General features: G+C 44.3%; 1 protein-coding gene across 2 annotated transcripts in view; it reads left to right on the top strand.

Moving 5' to 3' along the window:
• CHCHD6 (coiled-coil-helix-coiled-coil-helix domain containing 6) overlaps positions 1–27348 on the top strand; it is a 220847-nt gene that overhangs the window by 182399 nt on the left and 11100 nt on the right. The window lies entirely within an intron of this gene.

Genomic DNA, 27348 nt, shown 5'->3' with positions numbered 1-27348 from the left:
GGGGGGGGGCTTTAATATCTGCTTGCCCATAGTCATTAGAATGCTGGGGCCTGCCACATATGGCATACCTTCAGTTTAAATGATTGGGGAGCTTTTCCAACACGTTTCAGAATCTCCGGGTCTATTTATAAAGAGGTAGAACCAGGGACACCGGCACTGCAAATACAATTCAAATACGCCTATTTATTGACGTGGGTGCAGCATATCACACTGATGCAACGTTTTGGGGTCTCCCAGGATCCCCTTCCTCAGGCAAAGACACACATCACATGTCTTTAAATAGACATATTTGAATTGCATTCAGAGTGCCGGTGTCCCTGTTTCTACCTGTGCATGTAACGATTGCCATCCGTTGACTACCACAGCACCCATTCTGTCTTTTGTGGAACGAGCGGTCAGGAGTGCGATGGGTTCACGCACTTTCTATTTATAAACAGTCCTCAGAACCATTGGCCCTGTGAATGTTCATTTGTAATACCGCATGATAGCCACTAGATGGAGTAGAGGAGCAAAGAAAATAATTGTTTTCCCTATGCTCTTTAGCTCCATCTAGTGGCCATAAGCCAGTCACTTAATATAACATTCTTATTTTTTTTTGTAAGCCAAATATATTTTCAAATGTGTTCCTTTAATACCCCATTATGGACACTAGATGGAGAAGAGGAGCATAGGAAGAATGTATTCCCTATGCTCTTTAGCTCTATCTAGTGACCATAATGCAGTCACTAAATATAAAATTCTTGTTCTATTTCCTTTAGAAGTCAATTGTATTTTCGAATGACATATTGTCCTACCACATTATGGCCATTAGATGGAGCTGAGAAGCACGGGAAATAAGTATCAATTTCCTGTCCTCCTCAGCACCATCTAGAGGCCATCTTGATGTATTACAAGAAAACATTCCAAAATACATTCGACGTACAAAGACAGTTTACTAGTGCATCCCTTTGCACAGAATAAACTTTCAGAGACTCACAGCGCGAATGTAAATTGTTTATAAATAGACCCCTTAATGAATTATATCTGGCAAATGCGATATTCTCAAGCGATTCTAAAAACGGGAACATCTGTTGTCATTATTTGTCTGTTTGTTTGTCCTTTTAAGTAACATTTCCCATCTGCATATATAATTTCCTGATCTGTTACAATATACAGCAATAGCATCATTTTTCAAAAAAGCTCCACTTGTTGTTCAATAGCCATCATTGAGCTCCGGTCCATTGACTTTACCCAGGCCGAGGTGACACCAGCCGTCTGCTTCAAGCTGGAGGAAGCGTTTCCCCGGCGATCACTCAGACCGTACGTCGGAGCGTTGTGGCAAGTTGCATGGGGCGGATCTGTGTTTGGGAACGCATCCATGGACTACATAGGCACCAGGACCGGCAACCTCCCATTTCAGGAAGTAGGTAGATGTAGGTGGATGATGCCTGGACAGAAGACAACGCTGTGCTTCTGGAGAGAAGATCAGATGAAGGCGTTGTCAGGAAATTTACCTGGAAGTATTACAGTAGTAGTTGGCATTCATGGCCTTAACATGAAATTATTATATATGGTGCTGGGGCCACTATAGGGCCACCCGAGGGGCAGGTAGAGCATCAGAATGTTACTCTCATAGAACTTTTCTTGCTTGTATGAAGAGATTTGGGTATCTAGAGGAAACCTATTTATTATTGGTATTTATATAGCGCTGACAATTTTTACACATCACTTTACAAATTGCACATTCACGTCAGTCCCCGCCCTCAAGGAGCTTACAATTTGAGGTTCCTATTTCACATGCATACAGGGCCAATTTAGACAGGAGCCAATTAACCTTCCAGCATGCCTTTGGAGTGTGGGAGGAAACCGGAGTACCCGTAGGAAACCCACGCATGTGCAGGGAGAACATGCAAAGTCCACATAGATAGTGTCCTGACCAGGTTTGGAACCTGGAACTCCAGCCAGTCGTGCAAGGCAGAAGCCACAGTGTGACACCCAGAGAGTAGCAAACCCCAGTGCTGCAAGGCAAGAATATACATAGAGGGAAGAAGCAATAGATATATAGAGTGTAAAGAGAAAACAAGGGCTCATGCACACAAGCGTATTAAAATACTCCCATCTCTGCTGGATCTTTCCAACACAAGCTGGCCAATAAATCCAGTGTAAACAATGTGCGTTTTGACGTGTAATTGCATTTGCACGCGTACAGTGTTTGGAGGCGTATGTGCGTAAACTCATTCTGTTGGCTACAGTATTCATTTATTCTAGCTGCTAAAATGAATATACGTGCATATCAGTGGCGTCACAAGGGGGGTACGGCCTGCACCCGGGTGACACCATTGGAGGGGTGACACCAAAATCACTGACAGTCATTTTGGTGTCACCCCCTCTAAAAAGTCAGGCACTCGGTCATGGACCGAGAGTCCGACAGTGTCAGGAGAGAGGAGGGGACCCGGCGTCATACCTCATCCCGCTGGGTGAACGTCCCTTCCTCTCGCTGCCAAGGCCCATAACCAAGATGGCCGCGCATGCGCGTTGACGTCCCGGCGGGGTGTCACCCGGTCTCCGCTCCGGGTGACACCAGGCCTCGGGACGCCCCTGGTGCTTATGCATGCGTTTACGCATCAGATATGCCACCAAACTGCTCTACGAATGCGATGGCTTTTTTTAATGCCTCTGAATACTGCATTAAAATACAGATGTAAACGCTGCAATGTGCATTGATACTTTGGCTGCAATGGACCTGTGTGCAGAAATAAAAAAAGAAAAATGCTTCTAAAGGCGGAATTTTTTTTTGCCCGTCAGACTGAGGCATTATTAGACTTAGTGGGAAAAATAAAACTGCGCCCATTTTATTCCAAATGAGCTCCTTGGGTCCAGAAATGGTTTCCACGTGAGGTGTTTGGGGCCCCGTCTCTTATACTCGCACTTCTGATAGGAGGTTTAGATTTAGCAATGGAACATTACCTTTAATTAAGCTCAGGGTCCCCTTTAGCAGCACTTACAGATATCGTTATATTGGCACACATTGCTGCAAAAACACAGATTACACGAGAATGACATATCAAGTGTTGACTTTTACGGGCGGCCTTTTGGCACGCCCCCAGGCTACGTTTGGCAAATAGACCGGTGTTATGGCTGAAATGTGACCTACTTGTCAAAATCTCTGCTTGCGTCTCAAGGCATCTTGACCTAGTCAAGGCCGAGTACCCTAGAGGAGGTTTGAGCTGAATGACGAGTGTGATAAAATGCACGACAAAAACAAATTGTTTTGGGAAGGCGAGTGACTGCAACCAATGTGTAGTTCTTAGCAGAATGAAATACCATTGTGAGTTTCAAGAGGTTGTGCAGCAGCTCCGCACTTTGATTTGCCTTTGGCAAAGCGTAGATAGCTAGCGCATGTCACTGAAAGAGAACTCTGGCCAAACCTTGGTGTTAGTCCTATTTTGGGCCACAGGAGGACATTTACTAATGTCCTCCTGTGACCCAAAACTCAGTATAAAGTGTGCTATTGCTCGCTATATGCTGACAGTGCAGAGCCATGCTGCAGCTGGGAAAGATCCAGTCATTATTGTGGAGATTCACCCCGCTACCTGATTGACAGCTGGCTCTGTTTCTCTAGAGCCAGCTGTGCCCGCCCCCTCCCCTGTCTGTCCCTCCAATGAGCGCTGGAATAATGGTAAGGGGAGGGGGGAATCCCTGCGGGGAGCTGTGACTAACAGTTACCGCTCTCTGCAGGGAGAAGATCGGGAACTGAGCGATCAGCGGTATGTGATCACTTAGTTCTCGAACTATGACGCCAATGTGTGACAGCTTTAGTGTCACACGTCGGCTCTAGCTATGGAGATGAATGCATTTCACTGTCCCCATAGTTTAAAAAGACCCTCTTGCCAGACCATTCATTTTCCCACAAGATCTGGGGCTCTATTTATAAACAGTTTGTAAAGCCATTCGCCTTCCTAGTCTCCGAGAACATTCATCCTGTACAAATAGAGGCAAAAAAACATTCTTAGTATGTTTTCATTTCAGGTTGAATGTAATATAATATAATACCTCATTATGGCCACTAGATGGAGCTGAGGACCATAGGAAATAAACCCCTCTATCCTTTGCTCCATCTAGTGACCATAATGCAGTATTACATTACATTGGACCTGAAAGGAAAATATACTAAGAATGTTTGTTTTTGCCTCTGAACGTTTACAGAGATTTGCAGGGCAAATGGCTGTGTGAATTGATTATAGATATTCAATATTCATTTGATTATAGATGGACCCCTATGTGTACATTTGGCATATTTTATGCTTTTTAAAGCCCTGAGACTGCTGCTGGGTGCTACCATCTTGGATGTGATGTAATCTAAGGTTCAAGGATGGCTTTTTATTGACGAAAGGTATAATTATTATTTATTTGTTTTATTATATAGTGGCTGCATAATTTTCTGTATTAGGAATCTATTTATGCAGCCATGTAAAGTTACCAAATGATCTACTTGAAGTTCAGTAGAAGTTGGGAGTCAATCATCTGGATTGGTTGTAAGTTTACAGGGCAACCATTAGGCCCCATTCAGACTTGGCGCAGAATGAAATACCATTGTGATTTTCATTCGCATGTTTGAACGCATGTAAAATCACAGGGTTGTGTGTGTGCGTGTTCACAAAAAGCATGTGTTGCATGTGCGGTGCCGTTATTGTTAATGGCATTCCAAATGTGGCAAGCAAGATGCATGTTTTTGGGGCGTGCAAAAACCCACAAAGCTCACTGTTCACACAGCTGAATTAACTTCTTTGCCGCGTTTGACACTTATAGGCCATTTTTGAAATGTATGGGCTGCCGGTCCTATGCGAATGCGCGGCAAAAGCGTTCGTTCACGCGCATGCCTTACTGATTAAAAGCACGTGTGGAAACATATAAGAAAACAAAGCTGATTTTGCTGGGAGTCCCTTTTTGTTGAAGATTTTGACCCATTGATGTGCTCTGTTTTTAATGACCTCAGGCTGCCCGAGGCTCCATATTGCTTCTGAACATTGGCCCATCTGGGTGACCTTGCGGATGTCATTTTATTCTCACCCGTTACCTATTTCCTTTCCTTCCACACATTCGCAAAACTTGCTATATAGTCTATTGGTGTTTGAAATGATTATTATTATGTGGAAGTTGTTACTGAATTGGAGCAACTTGTCCAGCTGTGAGCAAACCTACTTATTTCTTGATATTCCTAGAACTCCTCGGGAGCGCCGCTTTTACCGCTGGAAATCTTGTTTTGATTAGAAATGGGTTTTTTTCATGCGCCGAACACCCCGGGTTTTTGATCGCAGACCATTCCCTGAGACGGCAGCTGCTACCTTCTTTTTTTTCTCTTCCACCCTCGCTCCACTTTCCGCCTCCTTCCGTAGTGCTGATTGCGGTTTACTCCGTTATCGCCAAATGAATTTTGCAGCCGCTCACACAAGGTAGCAGCGAGGGGGTCAGCTTAGTAAATGACTTTTATTTTAATCTATCCAGCGCACAGGGAGGCAGCCAGACCCGTATACAATGATTATTCCCGCCTTCCTGCCACATGCTGCTTTGTGTTTAATGCCTTCGTAACCACCTTTTTTAGCTACAAGGTGCTCAGGATATATAATGTCCTACTTACAGCCCGGAGAATAAGAAAAATAGCAATTGCTGTATTGTTAGAGATGAACATATTTGACCCCTCTCGGTGCAAAGATTTCAATTTTGTCAGTAATTCTCTATCATACCTCTTTCTGGCATCCATTCAGCTACTTAAAGAGACCCTGTGCTATGGAAGCTGTGCCCCAAAACAGTAGGCAAAGGTGAAAAGACTTGCCACCAGTATTGCCTGTGGACTCCATGCAGCTGATTTTTTTTTTCCACCTGTTCCTGACTTAGCATGCCTTGTTCTTCGGCTCTGTGTCTCTATGTGGAGGCAACCAGCTTGGTAAAGGAGAAGGATTTTTCTTCTTCATGTCAGAGCCGCCATCTGATGCCAGGTGGGGGAATATCCAAAAGGAGAAAGCACAGATCGACACAATGAATCAAACACAAGCAGGGAGATCCTTGCACTGCAGGTCCTCAGGTACGGCTTCCTCTCCAGCAAGGAGAACATTGAACAGCACAGTAGTGACATCACCAAATCTCACTGCAAATCTGGTGATACTAAAAGTCAGAGGCAGTAGTGCCTTAGATGATTTCAGATTTCACACTAAAGATCTAAAGCTATCGGGCTTAAGGCATGGAAAGTGGACTGCTGTTTTTTAAGTAGGAATTCAAGACAAAAGCTAGTTATGAACTGATGAGTTTGTTTGCCATTTGTTTCAGTTGTTGGATTTGTGCCCTTTAAAGGAGAACTATGAGGTGAGTGATTTCCACTCATCCTCATAGTTACAGCCGACATGTGACAATGAAACTCACAGATCGGCTCTATTGATTGGGAAGTGAGCGAACACATACCGTCGCTCACTCACTTCCCGATCATCTCCCTACAGAGAGCGGTGACTGTCAGTCATCGCTCCCCGCAGGAATTCCCCCCTCCCCTCTCTGATCCTCCAGTGCTGACTAGAGAGAGGGGGCGGGCACAGCTGGCTCTGCCTCTAGATAGGCAGAGCCCGCTGTCAATTAGCTAGCTGGGTGGATCTCAACAGTAATGTCAGCATCCGTCCCGGCTGCGGCACTCTCAGTATATAGCGGGTAATAGCTTTGGGTCACGAGAGGAGGTTAGTATATGTCCTTCCGTGACCCTAAAGAGAACTGTGGGATAAAAAGGTTACCCCATAGTTCTCTTTTGAGGAGGTTGGGCTACCTCCTGCCGTACCTGCACCCAATTCATCCTTTGCTATATACTGTATGCTCCAAGATAGAGGCTCTCATGGATTAAAGTTAGGACCGCACTACACAGAGGGCCTTGATGGGGCAGCGCGGCTTCCACATATTTTGCAAAAGTTGTGCAACTAAAACCTTAGTTTTTAACCCTAATAGTCAAGACAATGTCGTTTTTTGCAGGCTGATTGGTGAGTGTTCTGTGGAATTTTTGCTTTTGTAATTGCAGGAGAACCGCACACTTTTAAAGAATTGGCTTCCCAATTGATGCCTGCCTGCAATAACCTTCCTCCAGAATCCATCAAACATATTTTGTTGGATAACAGTTGAAATGAATGTTCCCTGCAAATGGTTGTATCAATGTTATTGATTTCCACGGCATAGACTGGATGAAATTGTTTCAAATTATTTCAGATTGTAATTGCCTAACGTAAGTATTATATGTAATTCCGTCTGACAAAATGTGATCAAAAACTTCAAACTCTTTATAGATGCTGAAACCTCAATTTCCTCTAGTGAACATCAATTATCCGCTCACGTATGTAAGTTCTCTGTGTGCGCAGTACGTTTTTGCGTGATCTTAGACCTTTCCTAAAAGAAAACTTGTATCGTAAGTTTACTATTCATTTATAACACAGAAACTGCATTTTTATTGCAAGTGGACAAAAAATATTCTTGCTTTGGCTTTTCCGAATGCACAGCCAGCCACTGCTGTGCTCACGTAGATCATCCGAGACCTTGTTCTGGTAGATGCAGCCTTGCGTTACCGTTTCGCTCTTTCGCTGTCTAAGAATCTGGGAAACAATCGTCTCGCGTTGCTTGCCGCAGCCAAATGTTTAGCCATCTGTGAGCCCCTATCAGCTGCTGCAAACCATTAACAGTCTTTATCTAATTAATTATCTGGGAAGTAAGTTTCCTTATCATTGTCTCTCTCTCTGCTTCTTAATAGCACAGAGCCTTCCAGCATTGTCCAGGCAATGAGCTGGAAGCTGTTATTTGAGCGGATGCTCCGTGGACAAGAGCCCAGTTTCGGTAAGGGAGGGCAACAATAATGATTGCTCCGTGCTGATTTTATTAATTCTGAAAAGCATTCGTCTCCCATCGGTGCTATCAACACGGCTAGCTTTATCTCCATGCAGCCTAGCACCAATTATTAACATTCACATAAAAAGAATTGTCATCCTTGGTAATCCATTTACGCATTTACGCACTCCTATGCTTTTTAGGGTCGTGTAGTTTGAAGTTAACCTGTGACCAAACCACTGATATTATTTAGATCAGGGTTGACCATTAGGTCGATCTCAATCTATCAGTCGATCGCAAAGCAAACACTGGTAGATCGCGATCGGCTCGCTGACCTGGGTCCTGTCCTCCTGCAGTGCTCATGCGGCTGAATGGGTCAGACACCGCAGCCGGGAAGGGGCGAGACACCTCCCCGTGTGCAACGTCGGCCACACGAGCACCGTGGGAAGACAGGACGCCGGCGCACGAGAGGAGATCTTGGGAAGCTGCTGCAGTGGAGGTAAGAAAAGACAGACAGGAGACAGACAGCAGAGAAAGTGAGAGATGAGACAACAGAGACAGAGAAGGAAGACGACAGAGAGAGAAGAGACAGCAGATAGATACGGGAGAGAGCGAGGGGAGAGAGAGAAGAGACCAAAGAGAAGAGAGAGGGCCGGTTCACACTACAAAGTCTGCGTTCCAGAGTGTTCGGCCTCTAGAACGCACCGGAACGTAAGCCGGCCGGTAAAAATAGTGTTTGCAGCATTTTTGCAGATCGCAGTGGACCGGAACACAGGCACTAATGTGCCTGCATTCCGGGTGCGGCCGATCGCACTGGGGCTGGGGGGGGGGGCGTGGCTGCGGGGCCATTGACTTCAATACACCGCCATGCCCCCTCCCGCCACTGAATGCAGGTGTTTTTTCGTTGGTAGATCTCATTGAGCTCGTCATTTGAAAAGTAGATGTCCAGACGAAAAATTGTGGGTGCCCCTGATTTAGATGTTCAATAGTGCAATATAAAATGTAAAAGTGCAATATATAGGCTTTAAAACAAACCCTCAATGACCTCTGTAGCTGTGGAGCAGTTCACCCTCAAACACCACGACGAGATTTTAACGTCTGTTCTCGTCCATTTTTTTAACTGCTGCAGCACTTGTTGCCATAGGAAGCAAGGGAAGATGAGCTGTGATCTTAGTGCTTCTGTTGTAAACTTGAGAATGAAGTGCTCCGCAGTGCATGCAACTACAGAGGTCAGTGGGATCTTGGTTTAAAATTCTCTTACCGCTTTTGTACCGACCTTTTGGCTGCTGATTCACCCAACTACTCTCATTGTCTTCTGCTTCATACCTGATACCTTTGGCTACTGACCTCGGCTTGATCGCTGACTACGCTTCTGCCTGCTCCTATACTACTACCGTCCGCTTGTGTGCTAAATTCGGCCTGTTATACCACAAATTTGCTTGCTGTTTCTGCTACTGGACTCTGAGCCTGATCCAGATCGTGACAATGCTACTGGGGATGGAGTTAATAAGGTCAGCCTGTTGCTCTTCCCACATTGAAAAGCACAAGTTCAATTTAAGGAATAAGACACATTTTCAGAGTCTCCGCACACTCTCTGCCACTTCCCTACCTCCTGTCTGATGTGTGAGCTACTATTGAACATCAGCACAATGCAAACCCTGATCGCTGTCTTGTAAATTCACCAAAGTAGCTTTCCCTTACCAACTATCAGCTCACAACCTAGTCATTCCTACTGTAAGACCGATTTGAACTTTCAGTGGTAAGTGACTTAGCATTTTAAAGACATTTGCTGTTAATTATTGAAGCAAAATCAAAACATTTGAAGGAATATATACGGAAGTGAACTAAAGGCAATTTTTTTGTGTGTGTTATATACATATATATATACCTACAGCCCTAAGATGATCTCACTCGTTGGCAGAGCTATAGCAAGTATAATCAATAGATTTATTGTTGTGCCCTTAAGGTGATGTCATTGACAATGTTCAGAATTAATTGCTAAGTTTCTGTAAAAAAGCAAATAACTTAAATATATATCTCTGTGTGAGGAGTTAATTATGTCTGAGAGTCAAGTAGCTGTACATTAAGATCTTCAGTGTTTGATGTGCGGGGGCGGCTGTTCCTTCTGCCTTTATATCCTTTCATTTAGAGATATATATTAATCATATTTTAAAGTGACCTGTCGCCTCATTGAAGGCAGCCATTTTGTGTCTGTGACCTGTGTAGCCTGCCAGTTCATTTGGAAACTAACAGGCTGTATTTTTTATAGAATAATAAACACAAAAGGCTGCTTCTATTTATTATTATTATTACTACATAGGATTTATATAGCGCCAACAGTTTGCACAGCGCTTTACAATATAAGGAAGACATTACAATCACAATACAAGACAAGAGGGTAAGGAGGGTCCTGCCCCTGAGGGCTTACAATCTAAAAGGGAGGGAGAAGTGATACATGAGGAGGTAGCTATGTGGGGATGAATTGTTTGAGAAGGTGATGGTTGATTTATATAGCCGCAACCTATTGCCTAGCACTTTATGGTGTGCATTCAAAGTGGACCTGAACTAAAAAAAATTGAAGATGTACTGTGATAGGGAACATCTATAAATCTAATTTTTGAATAAGCAGTGCCCTGAAAAGTCTACATTTTACCATGACATCATCCTTAAAAATCAGCAGAGCACTTCCTGTGACTTAGACCTCAAAGCTTTATATCTGCAATGTGAAATCATCTAAGACACTGCTGCATCTGACTTCCAGTCTCATGGAGTTTGGAGTGAGATTTGGTGATGCTATCATTGTGCTGCTCACTCTTTTCCTTGCTGGAGAGGAAGCTGTACATAAGGACAGTGCAAGTATCTCCCTGCTTCTGCTACCTCCACCTCTCATGCTTCTTCTTTAATATCCCCTCATCAGTCATCAGGGAGCTCTGACATGAAGAGGCAAAGCCCAAGACAGCTGCTTCCACAGAGAGACACAGTGCAGAACAAGGCATGGTAAGTCAGCAATGGGTAAAAGATCAGCTGCAGGGAGACCAGAGGCAATACTGGTGACTAGTCCTTTGTTTCCTGCTTACCTATTGTGGGCACAGCTCTCGCAGTACAGGTCCTCTTTAAATCAGTAATGTGGACCTTACGGTCTAATAACTCTAATCCCCACGCACACAGTAACGCACATTGTGGGCAGTTTTGAGTGTAGGCCAAATAAACCTGTTTGCAGTTGGAAAATGTAGGGTCAACAGATAGACAGATACACAGATAGCCCTTGGGGGTAAGTAAACGAAACAACCTGTCACTGCAACTTAATTTCTCTTCAGTTGATACTCTTAGGGCCTTCATACACATGGGCTTTTGTTCACATCAAATTGGAAATTCAAAAAGCAGCGTGATGCAGATAAGATGGAGGTGAGAAGCATCTTGGCAAGAATTTTGTGTGATCTCAGAAGCATCTCAAACCGATTTTGAACGCAAGCAGAATGTAGACTGCATTTGCCCATTTGAACGACACTCACACCCGTCCTTGGTATGGTCTTTGTTCGCTCTTAACCATTATACAACTTTTTAGTTTTAGATGTTAGTTGTTCCGTATCTACATTGTGTCGTTTCCCTTTTACAAATTACTGTCGCAGAACTCTTAAAACCTGTTTTTTGTCAAATCACTCTTGCAGAGAACATGGAATCTCATCACTGGTTGAGAAACTTTAGCGAGTTTACTTTCGGAAAGTTTGGACAGGCTGCACTGTGAAGTGCTGCTATAAAAGACCTGACTGTGAAAGCACAGAGACAGGGAATGGAAAGGGAGTCTGAAATGTGTCAATGAAAGTAAAGTTGAGCAACACTCGGCTGGCTTTGTTGGGCATTTAAACTTTTCCTGACTTGACAGGTGTAATCTGGATCCTCTTTTCCATCCTCGCGGAGCTGGCCTTTCTTACCGTTGTTCTTTTTTTAGTTCCACTTTACAATGCAGCCCAGAAACCCGCTTCCCTCTTCATCTCTTGCTTGAATGGCTTCCGTTGACATCCGCTGTGTGATCACGCCGGAGCTCTTGATGTTCCAAACAGCCAAACCAACGATGGCAGAACTTTCAAAGTGTCTCTCTTTTTTTTTTTCTTCTTTCAGCCTTATAAAAATCCCTTCCTTTCTTTTCCCCTTCCCCTTCTTGCTTTTAAAGAAGTTCCAGGGACGATTTATACTCCCGCAAATTGAGCGTGAAATGCCGTCCCACAAAAACCCATCAATCCGGGAGCCTCTTCTCTATCTTCCTTCTTTAATTAGGGACGCCCTGCTGAAAAATGTCCCCATCTCCCGCTGAAGTATATCGCATTCTCCAATCCCTGGCATAAATCTGCAGGAATCACGGTGCCAAAGTCACGTCAGTGTTTTGTCAGCTTTATGACAAATGGTCCCGGAGGCATCGTCATATCCATTATAGCACCGCGGAGAGCGGGGCAGTTGTAGAAAATTTGAGCAGATGTGTCTTTATCAGCGTTCAGCAAGCTCCAGTTCATAAAATAGCAGCCTTTCCAGGCTCGGAGGACCGCAGTTTGATCTCCCAGCCCGCTGATACAAGAGTGTTTGCGCAATTTTCTGGCCCCATAAATTATCGGCCTTCCTTTCAAAGAGGCTTAACGTGGACCTTAACTCAAACAGTGAAGGTTTGCTATAGTATAGGGAACATCTCGCACTGGTAATTGTAGTTATGTTCTACTACTAAAAAATAACTGCGCTTCCTGTATTTAGGCATTCCTGTACCTTGAGCTTCATAATTGTATATCTATAGATCATCTAAGGCAGTGTTGTCTCTGACTACGAGTCTTGCCAGATTTGGGGTGAGATTTGATGTCACTACTGTGCAACTCACTGTTCACCTTGCTGTAGAGAAAGCTGTACCTGAGGACCAGTAGTGCAAAGACCTCTCTGCTATTCCGTCCTTCATTCTGTGCTTTCTTCACCTCTCCCACTGCTCCTTCAAGTTGAAATATGGTCTCGTTTTAAAAAAAATATATGTGCTGGAGCAGTTAATTATACATGCCTCTGCACTGTTTCCTCTTATTACCCCATCAAGGTCTCAAAAACACCTGTCAGGCTTGCCAGTGACGTCATCTAATGCTCTTTCCATCAGCATCTGGCCTCACCTAGTCCTGCCCACTGCTGTCTGGACTGACAGCAGTACCTCTGTTGCTAAAAACCTTCCACCGTTGGCTGCAGCATCTGGGAGGGTGAAAGTTTGAAGCACAAATACAGAGTTTCTCAACATTTGGCAATCATTGGAAGGACACCTTAAGGTGGATCAAGAAGTTAAGTGCTGCGCCGCCTGCTAAGAATGTGTGTGTGTAGGCAAAAAGTGGGTGTCACTTCACAGTGTTGGTCTTGTAGTGCGGCACCTTACTCTCTTTTTCATTACTATGCTTTGGACAAAATAGGGCCTGGGGGTAAAAGGAAAGTGGGAATTAAGTATTGTCAGTGCAATACAATTATAAAAAAACAGCATTGGTTTCAGTGGTTGCAGCAATAACCTTCAACATTGGTGTCATATGTGCCATAATAACAACCAGCATTGGTGTCATGTGTTCTATAATAACCTCCAGCATTGGTGTCATGGGTTCTATAATAACCTCCAGCATTAGTGTCATATGTGCCATAATAACATCCATTATTGATGTCATGTGTTCTATAATAACCTCCAGCAATGGTGTCATGTGTTCTATAATAACCTCCAGCATTGGTGTCAGTGGGTGAGGTATTAATCGAAAGCAATTCACGTCAATGTGTGCAATAATAACCCCCAGCATTATTTTTGCTACTCCCCTCTGTACAACATGTCCACTATTTTCCTCTGCAACCCTCCTCCACAGTTGCGCCCCACCCCCCACCCAATCTCACTAGGCACAGCTGGCCTCTGCACCCCTCATTCACAGTTTTTTGTTTGTCCACTACTTGCATCTGCACCCATCATCCACAGCTCACATCTACACCCCTTTCCATAAACATACACTAGGTACAGTTTGTAACCCTCATCCACAGCTTGTGTCCAAAGCCTGCAACCCTTTGTCCACCATTCTCCTCTACATCTTTCATCCAAAGCTCACCTGTACCCTTCAACCACAGCTTATTCGCACTGAACCCGCTATCCACGACTCACCTAAACCCCTTGTCCACAGCTCACCTGCAGCCCCTGAACCCCTGTCCACAGCTCACCTGCAGCCCCTGAACCCCTGTCCACAGCTCACCTGCAGCCCCTGAACCCCTGTCCACAGCTCACCTGCAGCCCCTGAACCCCTGTCCACAGCTCAGCTGAACACTGCTTTCCTGAACTCCCGTCCACATCTCAATGTCACCCCCTGTGTCCCTATACAGCTCACCTGAACCCTCATTCCCAAATCACCTGCAGGCTGTTGCACTTGTCGCCACCCTCAGTTATATGGGGCAGCTACCTGAACATGTAGGCAATTGTTTGTTTTTTTTGTCATGTATTACAGCACTTCTCCCTGACCGGTCGGTGATGATGCAACTTGTGTGCATGTGTGATGGAGTTGCACTATCCTGGCACTAGGCTCCACCCTTCAACACCTGACAAATGCCGGTAGTGTACATGGCACTGCTCACATGCAACAGGTAGTGTTAAGAGGAAAGAAATTGCTAGTAAAAAAGGAAAGACATTTTTGGCAGAAGAGACTTACAGATACTCTTCTACCAATGCTGTGCATACTCGCAATGATCATTTCCGCTTTAATAGTTGTGTCTTATCTCTATAACCAAGGCTTCGCGCTCGATGGATCCCCATTATTAGAGCCCGAAAAACTAAAGACATTCCCTTGATGCTGATTGGCTGGGTCAGGCCCATCACAATCGGCTGTTTTAGGAGCTCTATATAACATCTTCAAGGCTGCCACCTCCACACTGCTGGCTTCCACAATGTGAAAACCTCTTTCTGTAGAGCAAACTTCATTGTGGATTTACAGGCCCTTTTATTCTGTTCTACCTCCTGGATTATCGGGTGCAGGCTCAACAATCAATACATCCTACGACAACTAGCTGCTTTGCCATGCAAGGATTTGCACCGTTTTAACATCTACTTATTACCTTGAAAATCTTAATTAAACTGACTGCACAAACAAGGGGAGGGGGGCAGCGAATAATGAGTGTGAAGTTTTCCATCTTGGTACATAACAACGATGGATTACGCTGGACTGTTTGCAGAGCCGGCAGCTAAATTAATGTTTACACAGCACCCTGCTTGTTTTCTGAGCTGGAAACTGTACATCGCGTTTGCTTATGAGACCGAATAAAACTTGGCTACGACTTGCTGGACCTTTTTCTGTTTTGCCTGCATCTCTCTAGTCTCATCTGTTAGTCACTTTTAAAGTGTCTCATTAAGATTCCATCTGGATGACCTGTGTCAATCACCGATTGCTGGGAGAGATGCTACTGAGAGTAACCTAAGGTGCAAAGCATCATTTTATCAGCGTGGCCCATAAATGTAAAGGTTCATTTTCTCCAGTTGCATTGGGCTGCATTTCTCTAGGCAACCCTAATGCAAGAACAAGGCCATTTATGCCCTATGACTTCAGTCCACACTAACAGACTGTGCACAACGCACACACTTTATGCGCACATTGACCTTTGTTTTCAATGAGCCCTAAATCATTTCAAATTGCAAAATATTGACAGCAGGTAAAGGCTAAGGCCTCATTCACACTGTGCTAAGTCAGGCCGTAGACATCCGTGCAGCATGCATGGCCGTATTGGGCCGTTCCCGGAGGGACAGGTGCTGCATGTAGCAGCCTGTTCTTCCCTATGGGAGGACGTGGACGTACACACACCCGCGCTGCACATTCGTGCTGGCCCAGGTGTCCAGAATGGATCCTGTCTGCGTCCAAGCACAGACACCAGGACCCGCACGGATGTGCAGTTCAGGTGTGCATATGACAGCATACGGCCGCTTCCTCCCATAGTGAAGAACATGCTGCTGCGTGCATCACACACAGCGCATGTACGGCCCGATACGTCCGCACAGGCTGTATGGTCCGACTTTACGCTGTGTGAATGAGGTCTAAACCTGAAAATAGACTTGGCAATTTTCAGTCAATTTCAACCACTTTCTATCCACTGAGAGTCGCAAATACAATCGTAAGTAGCATTTATATTAGTAATTTTTCGACAGGAACTAAGCAATCCACCGCCCCATGTGTTTGATACACCACCACAACGTAGTCAATTGTAAAGCTGAAACTGGCCAATACATTGATGGCGTCAGTAAACTTTGTTGAAAGAATATCAATATTTCTATTTGATGGGTTAGTTAGTGGGATACCACATGCAATCTACCAAAAAAGTATAAACAGCAGACGTTTAAGGTACCCAATTACAATACTATACACTGAGTGGCCAGATTATTATGGCCACCCCATCAGTACTTCGTTGGGCCACAAGATGACTCCACGAGATGATGAAAGGTGATGCGAGGAATCTGACACTGCACTGTGGCCCTTCTGTTGTCTTGTACCAGTCTTGCCCCTCCCCCGTTCTGCCCTAACATTGACTAGTCGCTGACGGCCACAATTCGCACGTTCAGACCCAGATTTTCGGCTGACAGTCCAGTCTTTAAACACTTTAACAACAGCTGCTCTTGAACATTTAACGAATTCTGCTGTTTTGCTGATACTCGCTCTATGGCTCAGAGCGCCAACAATCATCCCACGTTCAAAGGCTGTTACATCGCGTTGTTTCCCCGTATCTTCAGAAACAAATCCCTTCTACTGTCGTGGTAAACAACCTGCTTCCCTATTTATAATGGTCTGGCCCTCTAGCAACTTCAGCGCCAAATTATAGCTAATTTGCCTACAAACGTCAGATGGTCGTAATAATCTGGCCACTCAGTGTATGGTGAAATTGAACAATCTTTATATATTCATCAATCATTACAATCACAATAGCATGTGTATCAATAAAAATGGCTCCCTTAAAAGGCATGTGCTTATCTCTCACTCTTTTATTGTTACTGATAGAATTGCCAAACCTCATATCCAACATGTCTTATCTTATTTATATAAGTAAAGATTGTTCAATGTTACTTTATAGCATTGTTATTGGGTACCTTAATTTATACTTTTTCTGTAAAACTTTATTGAAAGATCAAATTGCAAACTGGAAAAGGAAGGAAGTTTCGTCATGAGCAATAGGATTTTTCTACCGGGTCAGTACAGGTATTTCAAATCTAATCTGCTTGCCGTTGGCCATTTTATGCCTTCCATGAGCTTTATGATTTTGACAAAAAATGCAATCAGAAGTTGGATTTCTCTGTCAAATTGCCACCTTTATGGCCAGCTTAAAACCCTTTCATATCCGTGTTTATAACGCGCGTCATAATATGTATTTGATTGCATGGCGTTCCTACATGTGTTATGCAAAGAGAAAGTTTCAAGATTCAAAGTTTTCATAGTTCAGATGAGCAAAAAATGCGCAAAAAATTCAGTTTTGTGCAGAAATAGTTGTACAATTCCTTTTTTAAATGAACGTTTTTCCGTTGTGCCCCTTTTCGCTCATCACCATGTACAGATGACACAGAAACACTTTAATAAACTTAATCTCCCATCCAAAGCGTATGCTAGAACTGGAGCCAGCCCCTGACCTCTAAATGAATCTCATAGCTCATCCCAAGTACGAGAGGTCAGGTAGCACGGGTTTTATACATAATTGAAAAGTTATCAGCGGCTTTGTTTGTCTGTTTGTTTTCTCTCTGTCTTGTATCTATAAATATAGAATGAATGTCACAGGCGACTGCATTATCACACAAGCTAAGCGTGAAGGACGTGTGACTTTCCAGCGCTAGTCAGAATGGGTGAATTGCAACACATGAGTGCCCGTTAATGACAAAACATACCTAAAGGTAATTGATTCTAGTGATTCTAGTACCGCGTGGCATCACAGCATCCATTTTTTTTTCAGCCTCAGAAGATCATCATTGAGAAGGTTTTAAAGTGGCAAAGCAGCGCCTTAGCTCAATTCCTACAACAAGTGCATTCTGTGCGGAAACAGACACATCTGTCAGTAGGAAAACAAGAAATGTAGAACCAAAAATGCCAACTGTTGTTAGCTCTCTATGACACAGCTCAGTGGTTGCGGAAAATATTCTTCCTGAAACAGTGTGAACAATGATAAGATGGCCATCAAACCACCAGGGCAGTGGTAGGCAGGTATCGAAGTACAACAGCAAACATTTTCTTTGTGATAAGCGAAGTAGCATGGCAGGTTTTAGTGACCTGGGTTTAGATCTACTTTATCCCCCAGACAGTCTCTTCTAACTCTTGGGGATTCTATTGGTGAGAGCTCTGCGCTTAGTTCCCAGATCTGCACACCTGCTGTGCCCATTATGAGGGGTTCCCATCATCCCTGAGCTGAGTTCCTGGGTCTGTACACCTGCTGTGCCCATTATGAGGGGTTCCCATCATCCCTGAGCTGAGTTCCCAGGTCTGCACACCTACTGTGCCCATTATGAGGGGTTCCCACCATCCCTGAGCCGACTTCCTGGGTCTGTACACCTCCTGTGCCCATTATGAGAGGTTCTCATCGCCTTTGCTCTGAGTTCCTCAGTGTACACCACTGTGCCCATTATGAGATATTCCCATAACCCTTGTTTTGAGTTCCCGGGCTGTACACCTGCTGTGTCCAATATGAGCAGTTCCCACCATCCCTGATCTGAGTTCCCAGGTCTGTACACCTGCTGTGCCCATTATAAGGGGTTCCAATCACCCTTGCTCTTAGTTCCCAGGTCTGAACACCTGTTGTGTCTAATATGATGGGCTCTCACATTTTGCCAGCCATGTCTTTCTCTTGCCTCCAAAAAAGTTGAATACCGAAGTCCTTAAGAGATTGAGGTTGCTGCTGGTGAATGACCAGATATAAAATACACAGGTTAGGTATGTGTAATATGCATGGAATACCTTCAACAAACATGATTTTTCTTATGCCTGAAACTGCATTGAAATAGAATTGTCTTCCAGTTGTCCTGAGAAGGGTCAGTTTTCTGTAGAGTTGGGAGGGGTTAGAACCTTTTCGTTTTTTTTATTTTTTTAGCTGTCCGTGTCCCCAGCAAAACAGAGAGTGAAAGTTTCAGCTTTGGCAATTTAAAGTAAGCATCAAAATTTACAGATATCCCCTCTTTTCCTCCCCAGCACAGAATTCCACTTTAAAAAAAAAATCAATGTAGTCCTATTTTGTTGAAATCACCTTTAGAATCATGACTAGCTGCTTTATATCCAAGCATAGCCATAGAAACGCTTGATACTACCGCATCCCTTGATGAGTTTGATCACGTTAACTGAGAAACAATATGAATTCTATCTATCGGTGATGTGAACTGCATGTCGAATGATCAATACCCCGGCATTTGTCACCTAAGAGGACGGCTGGAGGCCTTCTCTTAGAAAATGTCTGAGAACGTATTCTGACCTAAATTTCAGAAATATACGACCTTCTGCCTACAGCACGTCTTGGAAAGTTGAAGATACATTCAAAGAATATCTTCTGCACTTGCTTATGAAGGCAGGAGTCTTATTGTCCATGCTTTAGACAGTAAAATACCTGAGCCTCCTGGATCCGGTTCGATAAACTCATTCCCATGCAGGAGATCTTTCGATGAGACTGATCTCTCCGTCTTTCTCTTCTATTACTCTTATTACAGACGTTCTGAGTGTTCCTTCCATTCATTTACACAAAGTTTGTAGCCATCTACCCTTGCTGGAATGGCTGACTTTAGTGGACTTGTACTTGGGGTCCTTAATTTTACTGTTTTACGGTCATCCCCTTTTTGTGTTCAGATTCTCCTCTCAGATGGTGTTCTGTCCCAGGCTGTAGCGTGGGTGTTGCCTCATAGGCATCTCCTTAGTCATTATTATACAGGATTTATATAGCACCAACAGTTTGCGCAGCTCTTTACAATATAAGGAAGACTTTACAATCACAATACACTTCAAGACAAGATGGTAAGGAGGGCCCTGCCCCTGAGAGCTTACAATCTAAGAGAGAGGGGCAAGTGATACATGAGGAGGTAGCTGTGGGGATGGATTATTTAAGAAAGAGTTCAGTGGTTAGGTTGAGGTGGGATAGGCTTCCCTGTAGAGATGAGTCTTTAATGATCGCCGAAAGGCAGTCAGAGTGGGAGATAGACGGACAGGTTGGGGTAGGGAGTTCCAAAGAATGGGAGAGACTCTATAGAAGTCCTGGAGGCGAGCATGGGAGGAGTTGACGAGGGAGCTAGAGAGCAGGAGGTCTTGGGAAAAGCGGAGAGGACGGTTAGGGTGATACTTTGAGACGAAGTTTGAGATATAGCCGGGGGCAGAGTTGTGAATGGCTTTGTAAGTGATTGGTAATATTTAGAATGTTATCCTTTGGGCGATTGGAAGCCAGTGCATGGATCGGCAGAGGGGGGGGGGGGAGGGTTTGGGGGGGTCTAAGCCGGTGGAGGGATTGGCAGAGGGGGGTTGCAGACACTGAGTGAGCGGTTGGTTAGGTGGATGAGTCTGGCAGCTGAATTCATGATAGACTGAAGGGGGGAGGAGTCTGTGTAGAGGTCAGCCAATGAGGAGGGAGTTACAATAGTCGAGAGATAAGTGAGTGGACGAGTAGTTTTGCGGTGTCATTGGTGAGGAAGGGGCGTATTTTGGAGATGTTACAAAGGTGAAGGCGGCAGGATTTGGATAGGGATTGGATGTGGGGAAGAAAGGTGAGGTCCGAGTCCAGGATGACACCTAGGACCATGGCATGGGGGGAGGTGAGGATAGTTGTGTTCTCAATCATTACTCCTATTTCTAATTGGTTCCTTTTTATCTAGCCTTTCTTAGAGGCATTGAATCATATTTTTTGATTCTACATTGTTGGATCTCATAGTAGAACCCACCAGTTGGACTGCTTTTTTTTTACATCTCAATTGTCTGATTTTCTACTATTTCTGTGTCCCTCAATGAACAATATAGGAAATAAGATTTTGTCCTTCCTGTAAAATCTTTTTCTTGAAGGCCGTAGAGGGATATAGATCCCGCCACTTTGAGTTCTTGACCTTATGCATTGCTTGCTCACAAAACTGAGGCATGACCGTTGAAGGCGGGGTTATATGGTGGGCTGTCTTAATAATTTCGGTTTGGCCAATGTCTAGACCTCCTGAAGGCAGCAGTATAACCCAATCTTTTATTATTTTCTAGTATTTCTGTGTCCGTCAAGTACAACAATCTTAGTATTGGGTTTTAGCTGGCAGTTGCAAATTAAAAAGAACATTTTGTTCTACACAAAATTTGGTCTATATTTTTACTTTTTCATTCTTTTCTATAATAGTGTTCCGGCTTCGATATTAAGAATTCCCGGTGCTGCTTTTACATTGATTCTGTAAAGAAAGTTTGAGTGTGCCTAGTGTCTTTATATGTGAGCAAATAATGTACCTTTAAGTGATAACAGAGAACAAAAACTCCTTGTCACCCCCACGGGCCAAAATCTTGTTTCAGCCTATTTAAGTCTTGGCTTCCATATTGACTGAGCGCTTAAAGTTACAAGTTTCCTGCGTGGAGCCGATAATGTCCCCCCTGCTGGTCACGCCAGTGCTTTTCTCTTTAACAAGAATTAACAGGGTCTCTGGAGTCCATTTTCCCCCCTCGCCGGGCCAGGCAATTAAGACTAACAACACTTAAATCATTGCTGGAAATAGCTGGGAACAAATTCTTTGAATCATTTCCTAGTTCTTTGTACCGCTCAGTGGTTTGGCCCCTCCTGAAAACCACGGCGTATCACTTCAAGACAATGGAGTTTGGCTCTTAATTTTTTGTTTCCTCACTTCAAAACGTCATGTAACACGCCGAGTGACACACATCGCGTCCCATTTCGCAGAACCTAAGTGTACGGCACTCTCGTCTTAAAGAACAAAGCTTCTTTTATTCAGTGTCATCGGGAAGACGGCTTGCTACAGTTTCAAAGCTTTCTCTTGCTAAAATCAGGCCAGACTTGCAGTTCCATGAAAGTTGCTTTTAAGATTTCTGTGCTTTGCAAATTGCTCCCGGAGCGAAAATTTATAATTCGGCATTTACGCAGAGGTCATGGTGAATTGCTGTCAGTGTGATAGCCAGCACTGAAAAACCTGAAGATGCGTCCACTTGTGGCATTAATACATAGTCCGACCTTTGTCCTAATGATGAGACGATTCATGTGTTGCTGGAAAGAGACCCTTTGACTTTGCTGTCTTTGTATTATTGCTTGTTTATATAGATACAGTGTTTCGTATTGTTAGTCCCTACTTTGGGGGCCTTTTTATGTTCAACCTTGAGTATATTTCTTGTAATTTGTTCCATTTATTATACATATGGATGTAAAGTTCTGTCTGGGGAGTGTGTCCTTTAGTTAGGATTTGGGTCAAGGGTGTTGGGAATGATTATGGGTATAGTCTGCTCTGCAGATAGGCAGAATGGTTTTCTCTTGCCCTTAGCGGAGACATTATAATTTAGTTACCCATAAGTAGAGATGGATAGTAAATCACTTTTCTAAATACTGGTGACATTTAATGCAGTGGAGGAATGCTTAACTGCCGTTCTTCCGCCGGTAGGTGGAAATATTTTTTTCGGCCTCTGATGGAGATTGTTGGAAGGACATTCTTCTATCTCTGGTGGAGATGAGTGGATTGCTGGTTTCCTGTCTCAAGTAGAGATTTGTGGAGCATTATTCTTCTAGTGCTAGTAGGAGTGGTGTTTTTATGGGTTCACTATATGGCCAAATGTTTGTACACACCTGACTCATCACACATGTTCAAGCTTGTTGGACATCTTATCGCAAAATCATGGGCATTAATTTGACACCCCCCTTCCTTTCTGACCTAAATGGCCTATCGGAAGGCTTTCCCCAAGATTTTGAGGTGTGTCTGGGGATTTTTGTTCATTAAGCCAAAAGAGCTTTTGTGATGTCAGATACTAATGTTGGATGAGAAGACGTGGCTCACAGTCAGCATTTCATCCCAAAGATGTTACGTAGGGTTGAGGTCAGGGCTCTATGCAGGACACTCGATTTCCTCTACACAAAGCTCATCAAACCGTGTCTTTATGGAGCTGACATGTTAGAACACAAACTGTTGTGCCAAGTTTGGAAGAACATAACTGTCTTAAATACCCTTTTTATGCTGTAGCATTATCATTACCCTTCACTGTGTGCACATACTTGTGGCCATAAGACCCCATTCACACTGAGCGATTTGTAGCATGATTTCCGCTCAAATGTAGCTCGTCCAATGCATTTCAATGGAGTTGTTCACATCTCAATGTCGCCTGTAGCTTGTCGCTCAAACTTGTCGCCCTATTTTTCCAGCTGATTTTGTGCGATTTGGCCCCAACAGGCTTTGATAGACTTCCAAAAGAAGTCCAAAAGCGCGACAAAATGTGCACTGTAGCTCAATGAGAAAAAAACAGTGCATTGAGAGCGCTACTACTGTACTGAACATACAGGGGAACTCACATTTTAAAAGTCATCTGCGGGAGGAAATCCAGTGGAACAATGCCGACCTGAGGAGCCCAGTGGTCTGGTGGATAGAATGCCTGTGAAGACGAGGGCTACAGTCGAAGGACAGCTGTCTCTTGCAATGACTCAGCTGGCCAGGCTGAGTGGTTGCGGCCGTGGGCACTGTGTGTCCGAGGTGCTGTCTGCCGTCTGCTATAAGTCAGTTGGATCGCGAGGCAAGGAGGTGGTTCGGACAAAAACGAACGCTGACGGGAGCAGTGGAAAGGTCAATGAGCACTGGAGGGCAGGTGTATGTGGAGTCGGTAACTACGCGTTTCGAGGCGGGGCTTCTTTGTCAAGCTCTGATCGAACGGGGAGGACAGCCACTGTAGCTCAATGTAGCTCAGCTCAAATCAGCGCTTTTTGTTTATGTAGCTCAGTGTGAATGGAGTCTAAAGTGCAGTTGGAGTGGTGGTAGAATGGTCATTTTCTGCCCCTAATGAACAAATGTGAATGGGAATCCCTCAGCCTCTAGTAGACATGTGTTGAATGAAGTCTGCCCCTAGCAGATATATCTTGTAATAGCATTGAGGGAGTCCCTCTTCATCCTTCTCTTGGAGGTATCTAGGAATTACTCTTTTCTTCTAATGGAGACATATTGAAATGAAACTCGTTGGCCTCATGTATAGACGGGAGAGTATTAATGCACTTTGATCTCTAGTAATGATTGCACTCTCCTGCCTCTGGTGGTGATATGTGAAACTGCATTCCCTATACAAGTGTACATAAAAGTCTTTCACTTCTAGTGGGAATGCATTGGAATTTACTGTGGAACTGTAGAAATAATAAGTGTTGTCCCGAATTCAGCATCGACAGGCTGATAATACGTTACTCACAGTGCACATGCCATATATGATCCAGAATGTCAGTATGACGCACCCTTGTCGCCAATCTTAATTTACAGGTTGCTAAAAGATGGATTGCAGGAATACGTCTTTGTGCATTGACTGAACTCTGCTCCCCCTCCCCTGTTTAATTCACAGAGACAGCTCTTGTACAGATTACCTAATCAGTTTCTCCTCTGCCATCCCGGTGATGAGGTCAAAAGATCAAAGCATTACATAAACTGCACCTTCCACTTAATTCTATCATATACAATTACTGCTCTCACGTTCATTTTACTTCAGGAGAGCAAGTAAAGAGGGTACCTGCCATGTGCATGCAGTGAAGGCAGTAAATGTGTTGGCTTTCTTGTACTTCCCTAGCAGTTTGTAGGCCCCGGTGTAGTATGAATTATGAATGGGTGTGGTGGGGCTCACTAAATAAGGTTTTTTTTGCCACCAGTTGAGCCATTGAGTGTTTACACCCCTAAGCTTTGAAAGGTTAATGTAGTGCCAATGACCAGTGCAAGCTGTAGACCTACTGACCTCACTTTAAAAAACTGACAGAAGTTAACCCTCTCTTACTCTGTCCAATGGCAATGGTTACAATGGCACCTGGAAGTGGGGGGGATATATTACAATGGCATCTGGAAGTGGGGGGGATAGATTACAATGGCATCTGGAAGTGGGGGGGATAGATTACAATGGCATCTGGAAGTGGGGGGGATAGATTACAATGGCATCTGGAAGTGGGGGGGATAGATTACAATGGCATCTGGAAGTGGGGGGGATAGATTACAATGGCATCTGGAAGTGGGGGGGATAGATTACAATGGCATCTGGAAGTGGGGGGGATAGATTACAATGGCATCTGGAAGTGGGGGGGATAGATTACAATGGCATCTGGAAGTGGGGGGGATAGATTACAATGGCATCTGGAAGTGGGGGGGATAGATTACAATGGCATCTGGAAGTGGGGGGGATAGATTACAATGGCATCTGGAAGTGGGGGGGATAGATTACAATGGCATCTGGAAGTGGGGGGGATAGATTACAATGGCATCTGGAAGTGGGGGGGATAGATTACAATGGCATCTGGAAGTGGGGGGGATAGATTACAATGGCATCTGGAAGTGGGGGGGATAGATTACAATGGCATCTGGAAGTGGGGGGGATAGATTACAATGGCATCTGGAAGTGGGGGGGATAGATTACAATGGCATCTGGAAGTGGGGGGGATAGATTACAATGGCATCTGGAAGTGGGGGGGATAGATTACAATGGCATCTGGAAGTGGGGGGGATAGATTACAATGGCATCTGGAAGTGGGGGGGATAGATTACAATGGCATCTGGAAGTGGGGGGGATAGATTACAATGGCATCTGGAAGTGGGGGGGATAGATTACAATGGCATCTGGAAGTGGGGGGGATAGATTACAATGGCATCTGGAAGTGGGGGGGATAGATTACAATGGCATCTGGAAGTGGGGGGGATATATTAGGCAGCAAGTGAACATTTTGAATGTTGGTTCTGATAGAAAGGTGTATGAACACACAGAGCATCGCAGGTTGTTCTATATGGGGCTGCGGTCAGGGTGCCCATGCTGACCTGTGTCGACCACACAAAGTGCCTACAATGGGCACATGAGCATTGGAACTGGACCACGGAGCAATGGAAGAAGGTTGCCTAGTCTGATGAATCAAATTTTCTCTTACATCATATGGAAGGTCGGGTGCGTGTGTGTCACTTACCTGGGGAAGAGATGGCACCAGGATGTACTATGGGAAGAAGACAAGCCGGCGGAGGCAGTGTGGTGGTTTGGTCAATGTTCTGCTGGGAAACCTCGGGTCCTGCCATTCATGTGGATGTTACTGTGACACGTACTACCGACCTAAACATTGCTGACCAAGTACACCCCTTCATGGAAACGGTATTCCCTGATGGCAGTGGCTTCTTTCAGCAGGATAATGCGTTCTGCCACAGTGCAAAAATGGTTGAAGAATGGTTTGAGGAACACAACAACAAGTTCAAGGTGTTGACTTGACCTCCAAATTCTCCAGATGTCAGTCCAATCGATTATCTGTGAAATGTGCTGGAAAAACATGAGCGATACATGGAGGCCGATCAACTTCCAGGACTTAAAAGAGTCTGCTACTGACGGCTTGGTGCCAGATACTGCAGCACACCTTCAGAGGTCTAGCGGAGTCTAATGCTGAATTGGTCAGAAAAAGGGGGACCTGCTCAATATTAGGCGGGTGGTCATAATGTTGTGGCTGATCGGTGTAAATTATATATATGTGTTATCACCTACAAACAATAATGTTTCTTTTTTTTAGATCAATCGCAGAACACTACCTCTTAAATGTCAAATAATAATTTATATAATATCAAATTACATTATTAAATATAATCAAATTTTGGTAATTGTTTGTAATTGGCCTAAGAGTTAATAAAGAAGAAACTTTATTGTTCGTAGGATATAACGCACATACAGTGAGTGGCCAGATTATTATGAGCACCCCATCAGTACTTTGTTGGGCCATCTTTTGCCTTCAATACTGCGGCGATTCTTCTTGGCATTGACTCCACGAGATGTTGAAAGTTGATGCGAGGAATCTGACGCCGTGCCTGATGAATAGCACTGTCCAGTTCTGTGAGATTTGATGGTTGTGGAACCAGCTGCCTGATGGCTCTTTCAACTTCGTCCCACAAATGCTCAATTGGATTGAGATCTGGTGATTGTGGGGCCACCTAAGCAAGGTAAAGTCTCCCTCTTGTTCTCGAAACCAATCCTGCACAATACGAGCACCGTGGCATGGCGCATTGTCTTGTTGGAAGAAGCCATCTCCATTGGAATACACCATCAACATGATAGGATGAACTTGATCTGCAACGATACTTTGGTATGTTGTGCTATTCAGACGTTGTTCCACACGAATTAAAGGGCCCAAATCATGCCAGGAAAACATGCCCCAAACCATAACACGGCCCCCACCAGCTTGAAGAGTTGTACTCATGCATGTGGGGTGCATTCTTTCATGCTGTTCCCGCCAAATTCTCACTCTGCCATCTGCATGATGCAACTGGAAACGTGATTCATCGGACCACATGACTTTTTTCCAATGCTCGACTGTCCAATCCTTGTGTTCCTGTGCGAATTGGAGACGTTTTATCTT

Source organism: Nanorana parkeri, unplaced genomic scaffold (assembly GCF_000935625.1).
Source record: "Nanorana parkeri isolate BGI_ZX_2015 unplaced genomic scaffold, ASM93562v1 scaffold135, whole genome shotgun sequence".
Classification (NCBI taxonomy): Eukaryota; Metazoa; Chordata; class Amphibia; order Anura; family Dicroglossidae; genus Nanorana; species Nanorana parkeri.
Note: the sequence above shows the minus strand (reverse complement) of the source record. Positions and strands in the feature narration are given on the sequence as shown.